At 36.4% G+C, this 26,458-nt stretch overlaps 1 pseudogene; it reads left to right on the top strand.

Moving 5' to 3' along the window:
* The first annotated feature begins 7,654 nt into the window (after window positions 1-7,654).
* LOC107479828 (nucleosome assembly protein 1;3-like) lies at window positions 7,655-13,189 on the top strand (annotated as a pseudogene).
* The last annotated feature ends 13,269 nt before the right edge of the window (window positions 13,190-26,458 follow it).

Genomic DNA, 26,458 nt, shown 5'->3' on the forward strand with positions numbered 1-26,458 from the left:
ATATGAAAATTTCCTTTGATTTTAAATCAATAAGTTGAAAACCCTTTGTTCCTAATTTAAAACCAAGAAAAGCTGTTTTTCTGGCTCTTGGGTCTAATTTTGTTCTTGAATTTGTTAATGTGGAGGCATATGCAAGAGAACCAAATACTCTTAAATATGAAAGGTCAGGTAAGTTGCCATACAAAAGCTTATAAGGACTAGCATTATTCAGGTTAGTGCTGGGCAGCCTATTAATTAGGTGAATGGCGTGAGCAACTGCGTATTGCCAAAAACAATGTGGAATTCCTGATTGAAATAGCAGTGCTCTAGCAACACCTAAAATATGCTGGTGTTTTCTCTCTACAATCCCGTTTTGCTCTGGTGTTTCTACACAAGAAGTTTGGTGTAAAATTCCAGTTGATGCAAAAAAGGATTTTAGAGTAAATTCTGGCCTATTGTCGGTCCTTATACACTTAACTTGTTTTTCAAAATGTACTCTGACAAAATTCACAAAATTAATAACCAATTGTGATGCTTCAGATTTGGTTTTCATAAAAAAAATCCAAGTGAATTTGCTCTTACCATCCACCACAGTCAAAAAATACCTATGTCCTTCATTGGAAGGGACAGAAATAGGACCCCAGATATCCATATGAACTAAATCAAAACAATCTTTTATTTTAGTTGTACTAAGATTAAAAGATAATTTCTTTTGTTTTGCAAAATGACATGAATCACAAGGAAAATTTGAAGCAATACTATCTATAAAAGGATAATACTTCTTCAGAAAAATCAATTTATGCATGGGTATGTGTCCTAATCTAAGATGCCAAATGTTGTTGTGCTCACTGTGTGAAGGTGTGGTGGGATGAGTAGTAGTAGTAGTAGTTACCGCCAATGAAGCTTGCTTTGTTGGAAGAGGGGGAAAATGAGAGAATTCTGGTTCTCTACTCATTGTATATAACCCTTCTATACACTCAGCAATGCCAATCATTTTTTATGTGGATCTATCTTGTATCTCACAACACTTATCATTGATTAACAATTGACAATGTAAGTTTAAGGTTAACTTTGACACAGATATCAATTTAAAATCAAAAGAAGGAATGTATAAAACATTTTTGAGAAAAAAAATTTTAGAGAATGTGATTGTGCCAATGATGGTGCTAACAGTTTTGGTTCCATTTGGCAATATCACATTGATTGGATCAATATTTTGAAAACTTGCAAAATCTTTTAAGTCAAAAGTCACATGATCTGTTGCACCGGAATCAATGATCCATAATGCAGATTTTGGAGTGATAATGCTCATAATTCTCGCATTAAAATGTAATGCAATGGTTTTACCTGGAGTGGAAGTGTGAATGGAATTAGTCAAAATTTGATTTGCATTATGAGGTTGTTGCTGCACACTTTTGTCTTTGATCAACTCTAACAAGGCAAATCTTTGCTCTGGAGTGAATCCAGATCTTGATATTCCAATGTTCTCTTGGAGACAATTGAGCTGGAATTGTTTGTCACTGAGTATATCATCATGCCCCATGCCCCTCAGTGATCACGTAATTGATGGTGGTGTTATGTTGCTGTTGTTGATAGAAATGAGAGGATTGCCCATACTTCTTATAGCATACATCTTCTGTGTGGCCTTGCTTGTTGCAATGAGAGCAAGCCAATGTAGCTCCACGACCTCTGCAATGGGAGGATCTGTTTGCCATATTTGCCATTTTGAGAAATCAATGAATCACAGAGTAATAGGGATTCAGATCTTCTTCCTTCCAACTCGTTGATCGGAACAGCTATGTTCACCAAGAAAAAATCTTGCGAAATAGCCTCTCATCAAACTCTATTGGATGAGTTTGAAGGAAGAGGTAAGAATGGGGGAAAGAAAATGTCGAAAGAAAAATTAGGGATAGAAAGAGAATGGCAAAATTGGATTGATCTCAATTCACAACTTTTTTTTTTTTGATTCACAGCTTGGTTGCTCTCCACGCTCACCGCACCATGAAGAAAATCTCATGCCCTAAGCTGTTCAAGCTGTGATGTTGATGGTTTGATGAATCAGAAGGGATTAAGAGAGGGAGAGAGATAGGTTCTTCTCATTATTGGAGAGAATGAAAAATCCCCCTTAGAAAATATTTGTTGAGTTATTACACCTTATATACTATGTACTTTTTTTTATGTACTCTCACTAAAAAATAATTACAATGGTAAACCTATTATTGATAAAGAAATAATCTAGGTAACACGTGGTATAAGATAAAGCTCTATATTCAGCTTTAGACGAAGAACAAGATAGAGTATCTTGTTTCTTGTCTTTCGAAAAACCAAAGAATTGTCAATAAAGAAACAATACCCAGTGATTGAGCGATAGGTAGTGTGTTAAGGCATCCAATCAGGATTGCTAAAACCAAAAACTTGGATAGGAGAAGATCAAGGCAGAAAAATTAAAATGCCACGCTTAGGAGAGCTTTTCAAATATTTAAAGATCTTGATTGCTGCCTTCGTATGAGTTTTAGTGGGCTTTCCCATAAATTGACTGCGTTGTTGTGTTGCATAGGCAATAATATCAAGATGAGTGTTGGTTAAGCATATCATGCAACCAACCAATTCGTGATAAACGGTAGCATCAGCTAGCAAAGGACTAGAGTCTTGGTGCAAGTTAGCATTATTTCTACTGGAACAAAGGAAGCTATAGCATCTGTTATTGCAACATTTTTTAAAAATTATAAGCAATGTTTTCTGTGACAAACAAATCCCTTTGTCTGAATGCGCTGCCTCAATTGTTACCTATATCAAAAGTCAAAACTACATCACTAATATAAAATTACGATGATATTAGAGAGATAATAATTTAAAATTATTTTATTTAATTTAATATTTATAAGATTATGCGTGTAATATTTATAATTATACCTTTATAATATTTAATATTATTTAACAACTCTAATAATTAAAGAATGTAAAATAAAATAAATAATAATTAAAACATATAAAACAAAATAATACTAATATATTTTAAATTGATTTTTTTGTTTTCAAATATTGTTATAAAATTAAATATTTATAACTACATACATGTAACTTTTCCTTCATAGTGCCATGTAGTCATGTACGTGCTAGCTAGTAGGTACCTTACAGGCGGGTATGTTTCAAAGATTCTTTCACCTTAGAATAGATACCAATGATACCATTCTGGCTTGGTCTTTTGCACGGCGAAATCATACCTCTAACAAAGTCTAGTATTCAAATATAATTATATAGATCCAACCAAAGGATAATTTCTATACTAAAAATCTCTTGTATGAGTTATGAGATGGATAGGAGGCTTGTGAGTCGAAGCAATTGTCGGATTATCTAACCGAAACGATGGAAATGGATGTCTATAAAGATACTCTAACGCTCAAATCAAAATAAATTTAGAAGGTATAATATAAGATGTCTGAAATAAGTAACGTAATTGAGGGGGTCTCTGACTCCCCTTTATATAACTTCAGGTAGTTATCTTATCTTATCGACTAAGATAAAATGAATATTTGATTTCAAATGTTGGTTAGAAACTGTAGAGCCGGTTTAGACCGTGAAAAGGGGTCAAGTCCTGGATAACCGGGTCGGAGGTTGTTCCGACTAGGGATCTGCGAACCAGATTCGTAACAGTTGTCATCATTGAAGGAGCTTTTAAATGCCATTGTGTCGCTTGGCAAGGAGTTCGTCGTTCCGATTCTTTGGTCGAGTTCGGGAATTCAAGGAGTTCCTGGCCATTTCGTGGCCTGTCCGTTGTTTTTTCCAAAGGGAGTTTTCACTAGTTGCAGTTTTCCAAATGCCATAATGACATTTAATGTCAAAAGGGGGATTTTCCAATTTTTTCTTCTAACTTTTTGTATTTCATTTGAAACGTTGGGATTTTTTTGTTTGTAACCATGCCTTTTTGCTTCATAACTCTCTCTGCTTCTCCATTTTCTCTTATTGCGTACTTCATTCTTGTTGCTTGCATTTTTTGCTGGTTCTATCCGCGCGTTTGCCTTTCTATCTTTTGTGCTGTGTTTTCTTCTCTGCTTCAGACAATTAAATATGTGTTTCCCTTCTTCTATTTGTTTGCCTACTTTATTTTTTCTATGTTTTGCTTTGGATTGCTCTCTTTTTTTGTTTCTCCATTTTGAATTTCTTTTCCGAGTGCTAGTGATAGAAGATTAGACGGTGTGTGCCATTGTTTTTGGTGTGATCCTATGATAAGTAGGAGGAGAAGAGGTTATCTTTTGGGTTTCTTTTTGGGTGCGTTTTAGTTCATGATCTTCTCGTTTGATCCACGGGGTTGACAATGGTACCTTCCCTCTTCTTTTTTAGGTATAATGCAGCGGTAAAGTGACGGTCCTAGGGCTCTCGTTGTTCCAGCCGATGGCGTTCCGAACGCATATTATTGGGTGACCTCTAATGTGTGTGAGAACGCTATCGCGAGTGATGGAGGTGGACCTCCAGAGGCTCCGAGATGAAGGGGCTATTTGTGGGGCGGTGAGGCGGAACGTCATTAGGAGCTTGTGCTTTCCGAGTTGGATGAGAGGGTTTGCTATATAAACTCTGACTCTCCCAAGTTGCCAATTGGATGTGGGTCAACGAATTCATGTTCACATGATTGGGGGTACGGCTTCCTTTCTCGAATTTTGTGCAGGCACTGCTTAACCGATGATTGGTGGCGCCATCTCAACTGCATCATAATAGTTGGGCGGTCATTCAGACTTTTGAGTTGGTTTGTGAATACCTGGAACTTCCTGCTCGAGTGGAGGTGTTTTTGTTCTTTTTTTTGTGTACCCTTCCAACCAAGGAGCGAAAACACAAAAAGGATTATGTATCGTTCCGTGCTCAACCGAACTGGCAAATATTTGGATTTTTTGAATATTCTTTTCATGAGTTTAAAGGGGAGTGGTTTAAAGTGCATCCTACTCGGGGGCACCATCCCTTTTGGTTGTCCTTGAAGGGTGAGCGTCAGTTTGCTACATACTGAAATTTCGGAGCCGATGCGTCGTACTTGACGTGCGTCACCTACGAAGGGTTGTCTCCAAGAACAAGGATATCAGCGATATTTTGTGGTTGCTTTTTGAGCAACAACCGTTGAATTCTCGAAACATCATGGATGATCCGGCGACTTATTGATCTTACATTGGTGTGTGTTTAGCATCTTTTTTTGGGACCTATTTCCTTTTTGGGTTTGAGACTTATGCTTTCTTCTATTTCCTTTTTCAGTTTAGATGGTCGGCAGGTTGACCAACTTGGCGAGGTTGAAGGCTGCCATAGCTCAGGAGAAGGGTGAGGAGGGTTCGCCATCGACGCCTCAGGGTGAGGAGGGTTATATAATCTACACAATCGATATATTTTCATGTATTCAAAATATCTAAGCTGTGAATTTATCTTATTATCAAGCCTAACATAAATGCTAACAAAAAATTGTTACTGAACTATGAATTTTTTTGTCAAATAGTTGATATTTTTTAAGTTGGTGACCATGATAAATTCAAAGAAGTTTAGGACTAAAAATGAATAAGTTGCATTTTTTTAACCTTATTTTTTGGAAAATTTTGGTTCCCAACAGTATCAATTGCATAGCCTCTATGAGATGATATAATGGTGAAACAACAAAATGTGTTTTTATTTTTGGTTTTTTCATGGGCAAAGACTGGTCTTCTTGAGGTTGATTTTAAAACTTGTTATATCAAAGCTGTCTAAACTGAAAATCATTTATTATGAAGAACGTGTTCGAATTGTTCCTTATGTTGAATTCCATAGTTGAAGATTTCACTGCAATCCTAGCTTACAGTGTAATATTTCGCAGCTGGTCATGTAATAGAGACCTTTACCGATTTTGTTATGGGACATTGGTATATCTATTTATATTTCTGTCCATGGCCTTATTATTAAAATCAATCCCATTAAATAACCAATAAGGATCTAATTGACAACAAGTTAATAAGTATTTTTAAATTGTATTTCATACTAATTAATTGTCTTTATTTAGTAATTATTATAATTTTATTTTTCAAAAATATAAAATAAATAATTATTAATTATAATTATTTAAAATTATTTAATTAAAAATTATTTATCTATATTTTTTATTAGTCGCATGGATAAGTTTAAAAGTTAAAATATATTTAACAGACGAACATATAACTCAAAAAATGACCTTGCTTTATATGTCACAAAGAATCAATCAAACTGTATGTTAGTTGTAATAATGAGGCATTTACGTTTGAAGAATTACCAGAGGAATTAATTAAGCTATGGACTTCACAGAAGTGGGCTACAAGTAATTATTGGTCAAATATCATAAGTCAAATAAAAGTTGAACTAACCAATGATAGGCATGGCTTTGAGAATAGGGTTAACTTGGGGAAACAGTCACCCGATCCAGTTTATTCTAAAAATCAGTTAAAAATCGGTAAATTGACTAAAATCAATGAATTAGTTAGTTTTTTACTGAAAAAAAAAGTTATTTTTTTTAAATATTATTAACTTATTATATATTTAATCATTTCAATTAAATTTCAGTTGAACAATTAAATATTTAAACTTCTAAAGTTTTAGTTTTACTGATTAGATAATTAAGTTAATGATATGAAAGACAAGATATAGGACCAAAAAATAAGAAAATAAAATTTTTTGAAAATATAGAAATAAATTCAGATTCTTGAGATTGACATTGTTGGCCATTAGTTTGAGAACCATAAAAACCTTTGAATTGCGACTATTTTAATAAATGGTCAACATTCTAAATGGTTGCAAAATGATAAAAATATCTAACATTAAAAAATAGAAAAAAAAGTTATTATTTATCTATACTTTACTTGTAAATAACTAGAACTTGTTATTTAGCCGTTTGAAAAAATTATTATTTTATTTGTAAAAGTTAAAATTATTGATATATTTATTTATAAAAAAAGAAAATTATTATTTGTATTTATAAAATATAAGTTCTGCACAATAAAATTATTCAAATACTAAAAAATTATTTAAAAATTCTAAATTATCCTTCCCTTAACCTTTATTACTATCATCCCCTCGCTCTCTCCTTTCGCATTCTCTTTCTTTATTTTTCCCATTTTTCATTTTTTTCATTCCTATCCTTTTTTACAATGGACTTCCACCTACAACTTTCTCTAATATTATCGCAGTGGCCAAAGGACCTACAATAATTACCACCATTACAACTTTTCTTCCACCTTCCAAGGCCTCCGACATTCTTTCACTCCCGATCTATTTTGCTAAGAAGCAAATCCTATGTCTGCCTCCAAAAGTCTTAAACTTGCTGGACTCCCTGAAGCACTGTTGCACGACCTCCATCAGCCACAGTGACTTCAATTCACCAATCATCAGCATCGCCGCACGACCTCTTCATCAGCCACGATGAATTGATGTTGCAGAGCGCGAGGGCATGGTCTCCGACGAGGACTGGACTCCGTGACTTTGTAAGAAGATTGGAAGAGAATTTCATTCACCGGTGGTTGTTGTTGTTGGAGAACCAAAGAGCGAGAAGTTTGTTGAGGATCATCACCGATGAATTCAATGTCTAATTCTGCAATGGTACCCTTTAGACCCTTAATCTCTTCTCTCATTTTTTGTTACCTCTTCATCATTGTCGCTAGTGCTGTTGTTATTGTTGGAGAATATGGAAAGGAATATAGACGAAATGATGGACTTACACCTTGCGAATCGAATTTGTGGCTTTGGATCTATTTCTTCTGCGATGATGTGGTTGTGCCGGATTAATTGGTTTCTGGTTCTTCTCCATTTGATGTGTTCTGCTACTATTATTGGAGCCTCTGTTGTAACAACACGAATGTTTTAGAGAGAGAGAGAGAGAGAGAGAATTTGAGATTTTTAGGTGATTTTTTAGTGTGTGGATAATTTTGTTGTGCGGAACCCATATTTCATGGACACAGATTGTAATTTCCTTCTTCTATGAGCTGATGTGTCACTGTTTTCAACTTTCGTGGGTAAAAATAGTAGTTTACTCTATGAAAAATAAGCAAAAGAGAAAGTTTAGAGAACGAACTAATGATGTATCTAACTACAGTTAATTAGGAAAAAAATGTTTAATAAGGAGAAAAAAAATACCGAAATGAGTCGCAAACCCTAATTTCATTCTCACTCCATTGACAATATATAGTAAAAGAAACAATCACAATCCTTATTCCTCTTTTCATAACCACGTGCGCGCTGCTGTTACTGCCGTTGCACTCCATCGCACGCACGCAGTGGCCCCTCCCTCTGCCGCTGCATGCACACACGCAATGCCCTTTTTCCACAACCACAATACCCTCCCTCCGCAAACGCACGCACGTGCGTCTAGCCACCGAGACTCGCAACGGAAAGGCCAGCGAAGAAGGACATTGTGTTCCGCCACATCCAAACGGATGCTTTGGCTGTGTCGTTTTTCTTCTTGGTTTTGGATTATTCTTTTTACTAGTTGTGGAATTTTTTCTTTTTACGTTTGGAATATTTTTTTATATTATTTTGGATTTTTTTTGTTTTAGGTGATTTTTTAATTAATAGTTTTAGATTTTTTTACTTATTTTTCGAATATTTTTTTTCAATATTTTTTGAATGATTCATTTTGTTAGGTTTTAAAATTTTTAAATGATTTTGCATATCTTTTTTTGTTAGGTTTTAAATGTTTCTTTTTGTTACGTTTCGAATATTTTTTTATTAGGAATTTTTAAAATAAATTTTGAAATTTTAAAATGAATTTAAATTTTTTCTTAGAGTTTAAATGTTTTTTTTTCATTAAGTTTTGGATGTTTTTCATGATAGTTTGAATTTGTATTCTCTCTAAAAAAATTTTAACAAAAAAAAATTGCTAGTTAGTTACTCAACGGAATTGAAATCCGTTACTATATATTTATGTATAGATAAATATGTAGTTTAACTTTTTTTTTTAATGTGTATTTTATTTTTCGGATATTTATTCTACATTGATAACTGATTTTTATAATTAATTTTAGGGTACAAGTAATATTATTATTATATTTTATGCTTTTTTGCCAAAAGGTTGAATTGCTAACATCGTAGGCTAATTTCCTCACCATAATTAAACGTATTTACTGATACGAAATTATGTTTTTGAATTAGAAATAGAATTATCTTGATGTTATCATACCTCCGTCGTCCGCCGTTTTCCATTCTTTTTCCTCTTTTCACTTGTGCTTCCTTTTTTTATTCCAAGAGTTTTTTTTTTCTTTTTAAAGTAAATTGTCGTTGAATGATTCTGATCTGTAATGTTCAAATGCCTTGATTGATTCTACCTGATTATGTAAATCATCAAAAAATTGTTAGACAACGTCAAATTCTATTGTTTGAACAGAGTATGGGATTTAACAAAATGTAACTAAGCATTTAAGGAATTTTTTAAGAAAACATCGATCGAGATGATTTTTAATTCTATAATATTGATCCTGCCGGCTCTGTAAGACTTTTGTTCTGAAATTTATTTAACTAATTAATGTTAATAATTTGAGCGCATAGTTAGTTACACAATATTCTTTTGCATGATCAGTGTGAATGTCGCCTAATGAAGTAATGCGAGAGCCTGAGAGGTTCCTAATTTAAGTAATGGTTTTACTCAAATTTTAATTAAACTTGAAAGGGAATAAATTAGGCCCGGACAACATTTATAATTCAATTAGTCTTTACTATATATATATAAGAAGAAAAAAATACAGAGAGATAATAAAAATATTAAATAATATAAATAATAAATATATTAAATATTCAATTTAATAAGTATATAGATAATTATGTTAATTAATTTTAATTAAATAATTATTTTTTTTAATTTAATTTACTCATATAAAATTAATCATGATTGAATGTTCATATTGTTTATAAAAATCGTTGCTGATCCTAAAAATATTTTAAGGGTAAAGAAAAGACACAAAATGCTGGGCTTCTAGCTTCTAGAAGATCATTAGGTTACGTATAAAGCCCAGAGAACATTACAGGGGCCCACCGAAACCCTCCAAAGTCAAATACTCACCAACTCCTATCCTTAATAAAGCAGAATATAATTCCTTAATGCTACATTAGGTTTGTTAATTGTTGTAGTTGAGGTCTCTATTTTCACTTTCGCTTTCTCTTGGATCATGAATTCATGATGCAACTTTCTCCTATGATGAAGGATTAGTGTATGTGCTGTAAAGCTGATCAAGTGGTTTGCATTATATTGGCACCCACTTAGTTAGATAAGACGCATTTTCGTTACTTCCCTAATAATCTCTATCATTTTCCCATACTTTCCATTTGTCCCATCCTTTTTCTTCTTGATTCTTTTGCTACCACGGGCTAATAATATATAATTCGTTCCTTAATTAGCTTCCTCGTAACATTTTAGTTTTTCTGAATTACCATGCATATGTATGTACAATTGATATAAAACACAAACATAATACTACTTGCTATACATGATAAATACCAGAGAAAGTATAGAACACTAATTTTTACTATGGTACTATTAATTAATTTTAGAATTTAAAATTTAAGATTAAAAATTTAAAATAAATGAAATAATTTTACAAAATTGACTGATAATAGTTAAGAAAAGTTAAATATTTATTAATATTACTGTAAATATAATTATTTGAAAGAATAAATCATTTATTTTTTTATAAATAACATGAATAATCAAAACATTTTTAAACAAGAAAAATATATGAAGAAAAATTAGTAACACATTCGCCCATTAATTTATGGTGTTTGCTACGGTACGATGATAAATTCATACATAGCGATACGTTTAAAATATGGACAAGTAGTAACAAGCCACGTGAAATTTATTTTCTACATTAGTATTTAATTTTTTTATATATATTATATTACCACTGTTACTAAAACATCCCTTTAATTAAATAAAAATAAATTTTTTTATTTAATTTTATAAAAATTCTTAAACATCCTTGCTTTATTTGATTAGACAAAAATACCTTTTTAAATTAATCAAATTTTAGAATTTAATTAATCATAATTTTATAGTTTCAAATAATTTAAACAACAAAACAAAAATATATAAAAAAACAAAAATCAATCGTTATTCATCATCTCCAATCCCCCTAATCATTCATGCCCCCTCTGAAACAAAGCAAAACATATCAAAAAAACAAAAAATCAATCGTTCTTTATCTTCTCTAATTCCCCTAATCATTCGTTCCCCCTCTCAAGCAAAGCAGTGAAAGTTCCAAAGCAAAACGGCAAAACCTTAGCCCTAGGTTCTTTGCTACTGCCGTCCCTAAGCTCAGCGCTTCCGCTTCTTCCTCTTTCCTCTGTCCGGAACCCAGGTAGCTCGGCACGCCCTCCCCATCCTCGTTGGCTTCTCTGGTTGCTGAATGCTCGATTTTTTCTTCTTCTTTTTAATTTCTAAACTTTTTGTTCAAATGTTGTTGTAATGTTTGTTGCTGTGTTGTAATTATTGGATTGTTGAATGATTATTTGATCTTTATCATCGTTATCATCAACAATGTCACTTCTTAGATTTATTGGATGACTCTTCGATTTCTTCAATTTCCTGTTGTTGAGTGATTTTATCTTTCTATTGTTACTTTTGATTGTCTTTCTTTCTGCTCATCTCTAAGTCCGGCCTCGAAGAAAGCTTTTTCATTTTAGATTTACTTCTTTTCGATAATTCTATGTGTAATTTTCATTCTGTAAGAGTAAACTACACTTTTTCTCTCTGAAATTATGTGATAATTATTATATTTTACCTTTTGCTTTGTTATGCTTATACTAACACCATAACTATAGCAAATGAACTAATTTGAACAAATATTAACAAATATTGACATTCGAACAAACAGGGTGAGCTATTGTTATGCTTATTGCGCTATTTGCTATCCACAACTTTATATTGTGTCACAATGGGTTGGCTTTTTCTTAAATAAATTTGGTGGTTACTTTTTTCTGTAGGACTGAAATTCAATGGCACCAACGGAAATGCTTGACGTAGAAGATTCTTAAGAAAAAGCCTAAGAAGGGTTCAAAGAACATAAAACCTATTACAAAGACTGAAAACTGTGAGAGTTTCTTCAATTTCTTTAATCCACCACAAGTTCCTGAAGATGATGAAGATATTGATGAAGATATGGTAAATCTTTTTGTTTTATTTTATTTACTTTTTACAGTAATTTGTTATGAAAGTCTTTAGTTTGAATCTTTAAGAGGAACACAAGCTGTTGTTTAGCTGTTAGATATGACCAGATTATTTGCCAGAGCTAATTAATGTTCTTTTTAACAAGCCGAGGAACTTCAGAATCAGATGGAGCAAGACTATGACATTGGGTGAGCTTACTTTTTTCCCTCCATTCCCTCTAATATTTTTCGATGTTGTTTTCTGAATCCAGGATTCATGAATTCTCATATGACACTTGTTCAAGTCAACAATAAGGGATAAGATTATACCTCATGCTGTGTCTTGGTTTACTGGTGAGGCCATTCGGGGATAGGAGTTTGGAGACCTGGAAGATGATGATGAAGACAACATTGAAGAGGATGATGAAGATGATGATGATGATGATGATGATGAGGAAGATGAGGATAAGGATGATGAGGATGAGAATGAAGAAACCAAGACCAAAAAGAAGGTATTTCATGTTAATTGCTTTGAAATGCTGAAACACTTGTATTTCTTTAGTTAGTTCTGTATCCAAAGTATTTTGTTTCTACCATCACCTCCGCTGTGGCGATGATTTTGTTTGGAATGTCATTTCAGCCATCACATAAGGTAAGATGGTCAATTTTGTAATCTAAATTATAAATGAAATAGGGCTTGATGCTGAGGCCCATAAGTTTCTTCTTTCTAACTTGTTTCAACGTTGGCTAGAAATTTTCAGAAGGGTGGAAAAGCACCGACTGGTGAAGGTCAACAGGGTGAGCGACCTCCAGAGTGCAAGCAGCAGTAGAAGTTTATCTATTATGATTTATGCAGTAGCTGAAAGCTTTCTTGTTGGAGAATGTCTGTTGAAATAGTGGGGTTCATGCAATTTTATTTTATAATGCTTAATTCATTTTTCTCTTTTAAGGTCTTGGTAGTTTGAATTGTTGGTCTCCATTCTCCTATTTTCCCTATACGTTTTGGAGAGAATGTTGTTATATAGTGTTAGTATGCTATGATTGTTATTGCTGGACTTTGTATTTGTGTCTCGTATACTTCAAATATATAGTGGGAGTTTGTGGTTTACTTGTTGCTGTTGATTGTAAACCATTAAAGGATGTTCGCGGTTTTCTCTTCCTGTGGCATTGTCTCACCACATCTTGCTTATTGGTGTTAAGTGTTCTTTATAAAATTTGAGAGCTTTGTGGAATTTCATTGTTTAAAAATGAGTTTGGGCTTTAGAATTAATTTTTTATCAGTAGTTTTTTAGATATAACCGATCGAAAATGGTAGAATGCATTAGGTTCTTGTGTAATTTGGAGATATTGATTCATTAACTATGTTTCTTTCAGTACTTTTTTATTGAAACCACTAAGCTTAGATGCAACTTCATCGAAACTATTTTCAATCTTTCATTCTCAACTTCGAAATCATGCAGTTTTATGATGAGCTATCATGAAGGCAGGCATGCTCAGATATCACATAATTTTCAAATTACAAATAATGAGTACCCAAATATATGCTAATACTTTTGACTAAAGATTTTACCATCCATAATGACTTGCAAATAATAAAATTGGATTTTGAATTAAATTACTCCAAATATGTTTATATTTATTAACAAAAGAAGCCTACTACTACTACTACTATTACTACTACTACTACTACTACTACTACTACTACTACTATACTACAGTACAATTTATGTAGGGATGATATACACAAGCATTCTTTTCTTTTCTTTTTTTTCCTACAGAAATACATACTTAAATATAACACCATCTCAAATTCTAGGGATAGGGAACTGGAGATTTCATCTCCAAAACACAGTTTCCATTGATTGCACCATGCACTTTGAAATTGTTTGGTCTTTTTTATATTTTCTTCTCGAGGCATCCATCACGGTGCTCAACTTAACGTCTCCAGCTTGCTAACTAATATAACTGAATTTGGTTGAATTAAATGTTAGCTTATTGATCTAGTTTGGTCAGCTAGTGTTCCAACTTATTCTCCACACAAAGCCTTTGATTAAGACAATCTGCCACAGAATTAAAGTACAAGAAATAAATTAGTTAGATTAAAGAAGAGCTCATTGATTGCTTTGAAGAAAACTTCAAATACTAATTAGCATGCAACCCCTAACCCCTGTGGCCCTGCCCCATTCTTTGAAGGAAGAAGTTTCAAAACCAATCAGAGTAAGTGGTCAAGGCAAAAGACATGGCATAAAATATGATTTTAAGTTGGAGAGATTATGTTTTGGATTTGGGGGGAAGGAAATAAAACAAACCTGAAGGCGAGATATATCACACTTTGCTCCATCTGACACAAATATGTCATCACTTTCATTGTCAAGATCACGATTAAATTTTGAAGCAATTGCACTTCTTAATGGCTGCATAGATAAGAGATGGCCTCAATTCCCAAGCATCATAAATTTTGATGTGAAAAATAGTTAGCAACAAAGAAAAAATAAATTAGAATTAAAAAATGAAGTAAAAAATATAATAGATTTAAAAAATGAAGTAACTATATTTTCCAATTGTGAATTAAAGCTTATGTTGCATAGTTCTTTCTGAATTAAAAGAAGGCTAAATATCCATTTCAAAACCTGAGTGAAGAACTTGCAAAAGTTTACCCTCTTAAATCTATAACATTTCGTGAATTTGTTTTACACTAAAATTTCAGTTGAGAAAAGGCATATACTATGCAACAGACAAACATATGAGGATGTGGTTGGAGGCTCTTAAAGACAAAGATGTCAACATATCTTTTTTGAAATTCTACAAGGGTAAAAAAGGGCGCCTCTTATTTTCCAGTTAGCATTGCAATGAATTATTTTTACAATTGAAACTAGGATTGGCCAGACATTATGGATATGGCAGTTCAAATTAACTATGATAGCATCTAATTAACTCTTTTTTTTGTCCATACAGGAAGATTGGGTGTTGTGTAGGGTTTTATACAAGAATAGAATCAACAAATTCAGAATTGCAGAAGTGCACAAATTCAAAAGAAAATGAGCCAAATTGAAAATAAGGTAATTTCATGATAAATCGGAGAAAATTAAAGAAAAAAAGAACGAGATGATTCTGAAAAACAAAATACTAAAAAAGAAGGAGAGATTTGGAGAGAGAAATTGAGAAGTATTAAAGATAACCTGAGGGAAATTAGAGCTGAACCCAAACACTGCTGTCTTGGCTGAGGATTGTTGCAGAGGAGAGGTGGTTGCCTTCAAGTTGCTCTAGCACCTACAAGAAAATAGACAACAAAAAAAATATCCACGATCACTTAACTTCATGTATGATTATAGTTTAAACTAACTTCATTCTAAGTAAGTTTAATTATTCTTTGTGAAATGTGAAGAAGGGCAAAGGAAAGAAAATGATAAAGGAATACTTAAACCCCCTATGGCGAGGAAATAACAAATTTAGTGAAAATTTTGAAGAGTAAACAAAATTTCTAAAACAATTTCGTCCTAAATAATATTCCTCTTAATTCTTAAATAAAAGTCATGCATTTTCATGCTACAAAACCCCTTGTAGGAACTAGGAACCAAAACTTGGAGTGTCATCGAATTTAAAATTTCATTAGACTACAGAACAATTATAGAATTATTACATGTAATATGACCAAATTAAAAGTCTCAAATAAAATAAAACCATAACTATTGAAATTTAGATAAGTCAAATGAAATCCCCATGCAAAGATTTCTTCTTATCTTTGATTTCCAGTTTCCTTGAATCCAAAGGCATGGTCTCCAATATAACAAGTCCCTTCTATCTTTAATTCCGAGTTACCTTGGCCTCAACCAAGACTATGAAACTATTCACTTTTTCTTAGCTTGTTAACATTGTTGGATTTCAAGCAGAAAACCATTATAAATTCATACTCATTGATTCGTCCGAACACTGGGTAGGCCGAGCTTAAGCACTTCCGAGTGAGTCGTCAACTGAGAGGAAGAGCTTCACGTCGGCCACTGGTCAAACACCGCGGCGGGAATACCTGCAAAAGATACTCCGATGCTCAAGTCAGTAATAATCTCAGAGAAGAGAGAGAGAGTAATTAGGTGAGAGTGAATAAATGAATCTGAAAACTGATAGTGAAAAATCTGCCTTTAGCCGAGACCATTAGTCCGGATTTATAGGGATTGTTTTACCGTTTTCATGTGGATAAGTCATAGTTTATAGGTCGGTTATGATATTCTGTTTAGGTGCTATAAACCAGCTGAGCACGTTTCTTATTTTCAGCTGGGTGGTGCTGCTTCGGTCCTGATCACGTGCCGAGCTTTTCGGACGGCTGATACGGGACCGAGCTTTATGATGCACGTGCCGAGCTTACTGTGCAACCGAGGATAAGGGTGACGTATCATAACCCCCAAGCTTGCCTTGGTGTGGACAGGACTAAGGCGAGCTTTCGGACCAAGAATACCGCAATCCTCGGTTGCCGAGTTTCGTTTATCGCCTATGGTCCTTGTAGCCCCCGAGCTCGGCTTAGTTCTGCTGAGAATGCAGAACGTTTTTAAATGACTTCGAATTTTGCGCCATTGATGTGATTGATGTGAAAACCGCTCCGCTTCTCTAGGTACCCCTGTCCGTTGGATTCTGCAGTGGATTTAATGTCTCCCTCTTTTTTGCCACTCTGAATTAAATGTATAGGGTGAGTAACCGTTTCTTCTGTGTGACTTATGTTACTTGTACATTCTTTTTCTTTTCCAACTGCTGTATTGTGGGATTAAGGTCATTTTCTTCTCTGTTTCTGAAAAAATGAGCAAGCACGGTCAGTGTTGACTCTTTTCTTCTTTTGTCTTTATCTTCTTGCCTTTTTTCTTTCCTTGTTTCTGATGGAGAAATGTGATGTGGGTAGTTTGTATGACTGGGTTGACGTTAGAGTAAGAGAACGCAAGTCCCAATTTGATGATGAAGAATCTGTGAAGCTATTGGGGTCGGGTTTTTGGGTTAGGCCTGGTAGTAATATTAGGGTTGAGTTGTTACCTTGCGGTAGGGAGGAGCGTGTTTGTGACCGACTAGATGATTGGTCTTATTTTTATATGTATAGTTGCCTTTTTACTGAACTGGGGGTGAAGCTTCCTTTCACTGAGTTTGAGTGTGGGGTTCTGTACTGGCTGAATTGTGCCCCAACGCAACTTCACCCTAACTCTTGGGGCTTTGTTCGGGCGTTTGAGGTATTGATGGAGCTGTTAGACCGTCCGCCATCTCTTAGGCTGTTTTTCTCTTTATTTCAGGCGAAAGGGGTGAATAGGGTTTTGTGGGTGAATATGAGTAGTTATCCTCGTCGGGCAGTGTTTCGTCTATACAAATCTTCATTTAAGGACTTCAAATCGATGTTTGTTAAAGTTAGAAGTGTGCCTGAGGAGTTTCCTTTTTACCTGAACGAGCATTTAGTTGAAAGGTTTCCTTTGTTTTGGTGTGCCGAGCCTTACCAGGCCCTGGATGTAGATGATAGGTTACTGGAAGATGACATTGTTATGGATTTCTTGTTTAAGTCTCTGGGTCCAAAGGGTTTGTTGTCAGTTGCCGAGATGTTGAAGTGGGATACCAATAGGCAGGCTGTTTATGATCATATAGGTAATTGTGTTTTGTTATGTTTGTTTTTGTGTCTCTGTCTTTCTTTGTTTTATCTGAGCTGGTTGTTTGCAATGTTGCAGCTGAGAGGGCTCCTGCGATTACCACTGCCGGGTTGAAGTCTTATTTCAATCAGCGTAGGAAAAGCGAGAGAGAAGTTTCATCTAACGTGGGGAAAGGGCCTGCTGCCGTGGTAGCCCAGTATGGTCCTGGGCCGAGGTCTAAACGAAAGAGAGGTCAAGCTAAGGGTAGTCTTGCCGAGGTATTGGATGGTAAGGGAGAGTCATCGCTGATACTTCAAGCGGTTGAGTCTGCGTATGAATCGCAGAAGAGACTTCATGGGTATGATGAGAGTGAGCATGGCCGATCCTTATGGGTGAAGCTCTATCCTTTTGGTGTTATGGCTGATGAACTTTGCTATTTTTCGGGCGATATGAAAATGATTGACGAGGTGGGCCGTGCTGGCGTCAGTCGATTTCTTCAGGTGTGACTTAATTGTATGTGTTTGCTGAGTGTTCCTTTATGATGTTGCTTGCTTACTGAGTTGTTTTTCCTCTAGGTTATTGGTGCTCGGGTCGTCGCCATTGGTCGGTCTCAGGAGCTCGCCTTAGAGCGGGAGAAAAAAGAAGCTACACATCTGGAGGAGTTGTCTGAAATTATCCAGAAAAAAGATGATAAAATTGCTGAGCTGTCTTCCTTCATTGAGAAGAGAGAGCTTGAATTTGCTGAGGAGCGGAAACTGCACGAGGCTTCTTTGAAGAACACGAAATCTGAGGTCGATCAGTTGTTTGCTCGGGTCAAAGAGTTAGAAGGCGGGGTTTATGAGGCCTTTGCCCACGGGTTTGACCGCGCTGTTTCTCAAGTCAAGGTGTTGTATCCCGAGGCCGATCCTTCAAAGCTCGATGTTATGAAGGTTGTTGTTAATGGAGAACTTATTGAAGATGAGGGTGCTGCTGGAAGTGAGAGTGAGGGATCCAGCATAGGTGATAAGATAGAGTAGTTTTTTAGTATTTGTCTTGTTAATGCTTGTAGTATCTTTGGAGCTTGTTGATATTTTGTTTTTGAACTTTTTTCTGAATGTTTGACAGTGATGTTTTGTGTTCCGAGTATATAGCTCGGTTTGAAACAAATAGCTTTGATTAATGTGATATATATTTTGGTTAGACTATAATGGTGTGTCGTTATGGGAAAACGACTGTTTTGTGTTTACTGACGGTGGTTGAAACCACTCTTTGTTTGATTGATCTGTTGATTAGGATAGTAGAGGCTTTAATGTACTGTTTTGATGATCCCTTAGGATTCGCTCGAGATAACTTGTTTGTTGTATTTACATGTGCTTCTCCGAGTATTATTATCGGAATGTGCGCGTTGTTCTCCGAGTATAAAGCTTGGATTAATTTTAAATGTTCATTTGTTAGAATGCGTGGTGACCGATGTAGAAATTGTTAGTATGTACTTGTCCGAGTATTATGCTCGGCATGCGCATGTTGAATTCCGAGTATGAAGCTCGGATTAGTATGTTCATTGGGAAGAGCTTTTGTGGTGGAGGTTTTCCGAGGAATAAGCTCGGCTCGTGATGTTAGGGTTCCGAGGATTATGCTCGGATTATTTGAAGTGTTTACTAACTGAAATGTATGCTAACTTGTCAAAATGAGAACCGTTTTGGTTGCACATTGAGTTGTATGGGTACAATGATTTGTTGCGTCCGGCCTCGTTAAAACCCTCTCCGAGTAAAACCCATGTACTTTGGGAGAAAACCTTCGGATGGGAAAAAGAGTACCATCATTCGCAAATTACAGACTGCATCATGACTGATATTTCCTTAGGGAGGAGATGTTCCATGTCCCTGGAAGTTGATCTCCTTGAAGGGTCTCGAGCTTGTAAGCCCCCTTTCCGAGATTTTGGAGTACTCGGAAAGGTCCTTCCCAGTTTGCCGCCAATTTGCCGTGTGCCGGAGGTTTCCGGGCTTCTTCTGTGCATCTGAGTACGAGGTCTCCATTGTTGAAAGACCTGTGAACTACTTTTCTGTTGTGTCTTTGCTCTAGGTATTGTTTTCTGGCTCGTTGCTTTATGGCAGAAATGTCTCTTTCTTCTTCTACAAGGTCCAACTCGGCTGTCCGAGCTTGTAGGTTATTCGTTTGATCATAGAGCTCGGTCCTTAATGTTGGGACGCTGACCTCTACTGGGATAAGTGCTTCTGCGCCATATACCAGTTTGAAAGGAGTCTCTCCTGTGGCAGATTGAATGCTGGTATTGTAACTCCATAGAATTTCTGGAATGAGATCGGCCCACTCTCCTTTAGCTTCGCCGAGCTTTTTCTTTAACCCCTGCAAGATATTTCTGTTAGCTGATTCAACTTGTCCATTAGTTTGTGGGTGCTCTACTGAGCTGAAGTGATGTTTGATGTTAAAATTTGTCAGAAAGGTGGCGAGCTTATGGTCTGTAAATTGTCTTCCGTTATCCGAGATTATTTCTCTTGGGATACCGAATCTACATATGATATTTTTCCATAGAAAAGATCGCACTTTTTCTGCTGTTATGTGTGCTAGTGGTTGTGCTTCTATCCACAGGTACCGTGTTTCTGTTCGTTGTAGCACCCTACTGATGAAGTATACTGGGCTTTGCTTTCTTCCTGTTTCTGTTACTAAAGCCGAGCTTATAGCATGGTTAGATACTGATAAATATAAGTACAATGGTTTACCTGTCTCAGGCCTTTGGAGAATTGGTGGTGATGTTAAGAGCTGCTTGAGTTGAGTAAAGGAGTTCTCACATTCGTCTGTCCATGCAAATTTCTTGCCTTTGGAGAATGTTTGGAAAAAATGATAAGATCGTTTTGCCACTGCCGGTAGAAAACGTGACAGGGCGAAAACGTGACAGGGCGGCAATTCGCCCTGCTAGTTGCTGGACTTCTTTCAGTGTCTTTGGGCTTGTCATGTTCAGTACGGCCTTGCACTTTTCTGGGTTGGCCTCAATGCCTCGAGATGTTAACATGAATCCGAGGAACTTCCCTCCTTGCACTCCGAACGCACACTTGTCAGGGTTGAGTCTTATGTTATATGCTCGGAGTTGTTTGAAGACTTCTACTAAGTCGTCGCAGTGTGACCCCTGCATAGGTGTTTTTGCTACCATATCGTCTACGTAGACCTCCATATTGCGGCCTATCTGGTGCTGGAATACTTTGTCCATTAGCCTTTGATATGTCGCACCTGCATTCTTTAGGCCAAAGGGCATTACCTTGTAACAAAAATTCCCATGTTCTGTTATAAAAGCTGTTTTGCTCTGGTCTTCTGGGTGCATTAGAATCTGGTTATAGCCAGAGTATGCATCCATAAAACTCAAAGCTTTGAAACCAGAGGCGTTATCAACTAATTTATCAATGCAAGGCAATGGGTATGCATCTTTAGGGCAAGCTTTATTTAAGTTTGTAAAGTCGACGCACATGCGCCATTTACCTGAGCTCTTCCTTACCATGACCACATTGGACAACCATGTGGTGAAGCGAATTTCTCTGATAAAACCTGCGTTGAGGAGCTTCTGGGTTTCTTCGAGTGCTGCTTGTTTTTTCTCCTCTCCGAGGTTCCTTTTCTTCTGTGCAACTGGTCGGACTGTTTTGTCAATTGCTAGCTTGTGGCAGATGACCTCTGGGTTTATTCCGGGCATGTCATCTGGTGTCCATTCGAAAAGGTCGGCGTTCTGACGCAGTAGGTAGATGAGTCTTGCTCGGTCTACCCCTTCTAACACTTCTCCAACATATGTGCATTGTTTCTCGTCTGCCGTTAGTGTTACTTGTTGGAGGTTGCCCATCGGCCGAGGTCTTTCGCCAAGATCTTCCCTAGGGTCTAGGTCGGCTAGTGTCACTGGGCTGGCAGACGTGTGGATTGCTTGAACCTGAGGCTGAGCTTCCTGTTTTGTTTGGACTGGTTTTAGACCAGCGTTGTAGCATTGCCGAGCTTCTTGATGATCGGCGTACACCGTAGCGATTTTGTTTTCCTGCACTGGAAACTTGACACACAGATGTAATGTGGACACCACTGCTCTGAATATATTCAGGGCGGGTCTCCCAAGTATAATATTGTAAGGGCTGTAACAGTTTACTATTAGGAATTGAATATCAATTGACTTTGACATAGGGATTTCTCCCATTGTGGTCTTTAGCCATATGTGTCCCATGATGGGGACTCTCTCTCCGGAGAACCCAATTAGCTCTCCGGAGGAAGGTTGTATCAATTTGTCAGATAATTTCATTTTTGTAAAGGTAGAGTAAAATAAAACATCAGCACTACTACCTGGATCTAATAATGTCTTTCTTACCAACAGTTCTCCGACTTGGATTGAAATTACCACGGGGTCGTCGAGGTTAGGGCTTGCCGATCTAAAGTCTGCTTGGTTGAAGGATATTGTGACATCTGGGTCTTTGTCCTTCTTTGGTTGTATGGTTCCTTCGATTGCTAGCATTGCTCTATAGCTTCGCTTCCTGGCCGAGCTTGTTTCTCCTCCGCCTGCGAATTCCCATGATATGTGGTTGATGACTCCTCTTGGCGGATCAGGAGTCGGCCTCTCTTTTTTGTCGTCGGCCATTGCTTGCTTATGCTCTACCCTGTCTGAGTTTCCTCTTCTGCCCTTCCGGGTCTCGATATATTTGTCCAGGAGCCCTTGGCGTGCTAGCCTTTCCAGGAGGTCCTTTGCAATGATGCAGTCATCCGTGGTGTGGCCGAACTTCCGATGGAAAGCACAATGTTTTGTCTTGTCTACGAACCTTTGGTCCTGGTAGTTCCCTGCTCGGGCTGGTGGCTTTATGATTTTGGCGTTGAGGATTTCTCTGATGATGTTTTCTCTTCTGGTATTGAATCTGGTGTATGTGTTATACTTTGAAGCGGGCTTGGAAGGTTTCTTACTGTCCCTGTTGTCTGGTGATCTGAAAGTTCTTTCTTCATCTCTCCGATGTGGTTGTTTGTCTGGTTTTTGGGCTTCTCGGAGTTCTTCGATCTCCATTTGTCCTGCTGCCCTTTCTCGGAACTCCTCTAGCGTTTTTGGCTTTGTTATAGCGATGGTCTCCCAAAATTTGCCAGGCCTGAGACCGGCCTTCAGAGCGTGTAGGTGGACGGCCGAGTCCAAGTCCTGGATCTCTATAGTGGCATCCGCGAATCTGGTCATGTAGTCTTTTAGGCTCTCGTGCTGGCCTTGTTTGATGGTGCCGAGATAGTCCGATCCATGCACGTAGATTCTTGACGCGGAAAAGTAATCAATGAATGATCTGGCAAGATCTTCGAAGGAGGAAATTGAACCTTCAGGGAGTTTAGAAAACCAGAGTAATGCAGCGCCGTCGAGGTAGGTAGGGAATGCTCGGCAGAGGATGGGCTCATTCTTAGGGCCGTTGAAAAACATCATTGATTGAAACTTCTTTACGTGGGCTCGGGGGTCGCCGAACCCTTTGTATGGCTCCAGTGCGGTGGGGAGAGTAAAGTTTTTTGGCATCTGATAATTTGTGATCTCTTCGGAGAAGGGGTTGTCGAGAGTGAGCTTCTCCTTTGGCGGGGCAATGTTCAAAGGGTCTGTGGCACCTTGAGCCGAGTTTTTGGAGCTTTTTCCATTGTTCTGCGTAGACAACTCGGCTATTCTTCGTACTTCCGCCTGCAGCTCGGCGATTCGAGCCAGGAGGTCATCCTGTGAAAGTTGTGGACTTTCCTTGTCAGCCATGTTCGAGGATCGGGAATCCTGCAAAATAGGGTAGAAGACTAAACAAAGGAAAAAGTGGGGTTAGAAGTATCCGGCCCCACGGTGGGCGCCAAGTGATTCGTCCGAACACTGGGTAGGCCGAGCTTAAGCACTTCCGAGTGATTCGTCAACTGAGAGGAAGAGTTTCACGTTGGCCACTGGTCAAACACCGCGGCGGGGGCCTGCAAAAGATGCTCCGACGCTCAAGTTAGTAATAATCTCAGAGAAGAGAGAGAGAGAGAGTAATTAGGTGAGAGTGAATAAGTGAATCTGATAACTGATAGTGAAAAATATGCCTTTAGCCGAGACCATTAGTCCGGATTTATAGGGATTGTTTTACCGTTTTCATATGGATAAGTCCTAGTTTATAGGTTGGTTATGATATTCTGTTTAGGTGCTATAAACCAGCTGAGCACGTTTCTTATTTTCAGCTGGGTGGTGCTGCTTCGGTCTTGATCACGTGCCGAGCTTTTCGGACGGCTGATACGGGACCGAGCTTTATGATGCACGTGCCGAGCTTACTGTGCAACCGAGGATAAGGGTGACGTATCACTCATCATAGCCATTATTATTGCTTCACGATTTCTGCTAGAATCAAAGTCAAGAAAGCATTAGATGTGTGTTTGTGATAAAAAATTTTGTTTGAAAGGAGTTCTATATGATTGTGAAGTCCAAATGGCAATGATCCTAAAGAGTCAAGGATACCACCTCTAAGAAATTGATTCATTTGCAAGCATAGGTTTAAATTACACATGATACTTTTAAGTTTAATAGAGTAGCAAATAAATAAGTACCTCTTTATCTGATAAAAAAATGCCAGACTCACTTTCAAGTTGTAATGTTGATTAAAAGAACCAATGCACCAACATAAAAAAAGTCAGAAAAATACTCAAGAGGTTGCTAGGTATTATAAATGAAATTCATTACAACTGGTAGGTCATTGAGCTGTTGCTTATCAATTTTGGCAAAAAAACTAAGTGAAACTATCTTGAATAAGAAAGATAGAAAGCAATAAACAATAGAAAAAAAGAATTCAGTTTTGTGATTTGTTATTGATCATAAAAGAAGAAATCAAAATCATAACTTTCTCTCTACAATGAGTTACACTATACATCAACTGGCTTCTCTCTATTATATACTCTTCACAAAAATCTATGGTCCTATCATACAGTGTTAAAACTCACAATATAGGCACGGATAAAAAGAAAGAAAAAAAACACATGCAAGAACAGAGAATGAAACTTAAATAATTAAGTCTAAGTCGATTAACACCAAACGAAAAATTTTCAAGCTCAAGGACCCTAGTTTATTCAAAAGAATTAGATTAGCATATTAAGTATTTTTTGTCTGCTTTATATAGCTAGAAATTATTTTTATTATTTTAAAAGCAAATTAAAGTTCCTCCACTCATTTTACAAAGAATAGCTAGATAGTGACATAAAATCTTACTTGAGTTCTTATATTCTATGCAATTTGTACAGGGAGTATAATCACTTCCAAGATAACTTATAAAAAACTAGGAATTTGGCTTTTTTTAAATAAACAACTTTAAGAGTTGTATACAAGAAAATTGCCAACCAAAACCAGGAAGCAAACAGTGGATACCAGAAAAATTGTATACAGTAAGTAAAAGAGAATAGGACCTGTTCATTATAGAGCTCAAAACCAATAATGCTAAATTAGTACTAAGAAGTGGCACTTGAATCTAAGTTGGCTAAATTAAACAGCTCCTCAAATCAACAAGAGAGAGTTCACTGTATGAGTTTTCACCGGTGATCAAATTGTTATGAAATATGTGTATCGTGACAATCCTGAAAATGAAGGCATATTAGAGAAAGGCACTTGTCTAAATTAGTGAACAGTACCAAGGAAAAAAAACCACTAATACAGGACAGATGAACATAAAATCGAACGATAATCTTTCACTTACGTTTTACCCCAGAATATTATCATGGTAATAAATTTGAAGAAACCTAAGACAAACTAATGGATCTTGTTGTTTAATTAGGCCATTATTTTATTACGATTCATGCATTACATACTTCCTTCTTCTATTGTTACTTAACCGAGTCAACCAAGTGCAAAACTATTTTTGTGAAATAAGAAAATTTATACATATTATAATACAATCTTCTTACTGCACTGATATCACCAACTACCTTAGTAGAAATAAGCTATCAGTTGAAGTATATCATGCAAAAATAAACTGAAATCATGAAATAATGTACAATATGAACATGTATGTTGTGAGCAGGGAAGTTAGACCATACAAATGAGAAACATTAATCTTTAGTTAGTATTTAATGCTTGAACATTTGATAATCCGATAGCATTATGTTGACAACATAATAAGAAAAAATATCTCTTTGCATTTTTAATGTTAAAAGTTTACATATTCATATATTCTCTTAACTGTTACTTTTATCATTATCATATTTATTAATTTCTGAATTTGTTGTTATTTACTGGCTTCCTTAAAGTTATATGAACCATTACGATTCTGAATGTCCATTTGCATTCAAGTTATATTTTCCTTCCAACGGTTGGAGTCATCTTCTATCTATATTATAAAATTTAGAGATCTGTGAAATGTGAATGGAAATAAGACTGGCTGTATTTTCCTTTTGTCAATTGGGGGTTTAGCTTGTTTGCTTTTATTTGATCCAAATACTCGAATGGGGTATATGGTTCAGTTTACAGTTTTTTATTTTAATTCATTTAGAAAAAATAAGCTATCAGTGGAAGTATATCATGCAAAAACAAACTGAAATCATGAAACAATGTACAATACGAAAACTGTAGAGATAAATCATGCGACGAAGCAAGTGACGACCCTACGACGGTCCACGATCCACGGCGACTCGCGACGACGATCCGATGAGTACTTCTGTCGCAGGCGAGGAGGAGCCCAGAGAAGGCCGCGAGACGTTGAAACGCCGGCGACGAGACGAGAGGAGCAACGAGACGCCAGTGAGTGTGAGCGAGTAGAGAATCTGGTGAGACTAAGAGAGACTCTAGTGACAGTGAGAGAGAAGAGAGAGTTTGAGTTTCAGAATTG

This window comes from Arachis duranensis, chromosome 3 (assembly GCF_000817695.3).
Source record: "Arachis duranensis cultivar V14167 chromosome 3, aradu.V14167.gnm2.J7QH, whole genome shotgun sequence".
NCBI lineage: Eukaryota > Viridiplantae > Streptophyta > Magnoliopsida > Fabales > Fabaceae > Arachis > Arachis duranensis.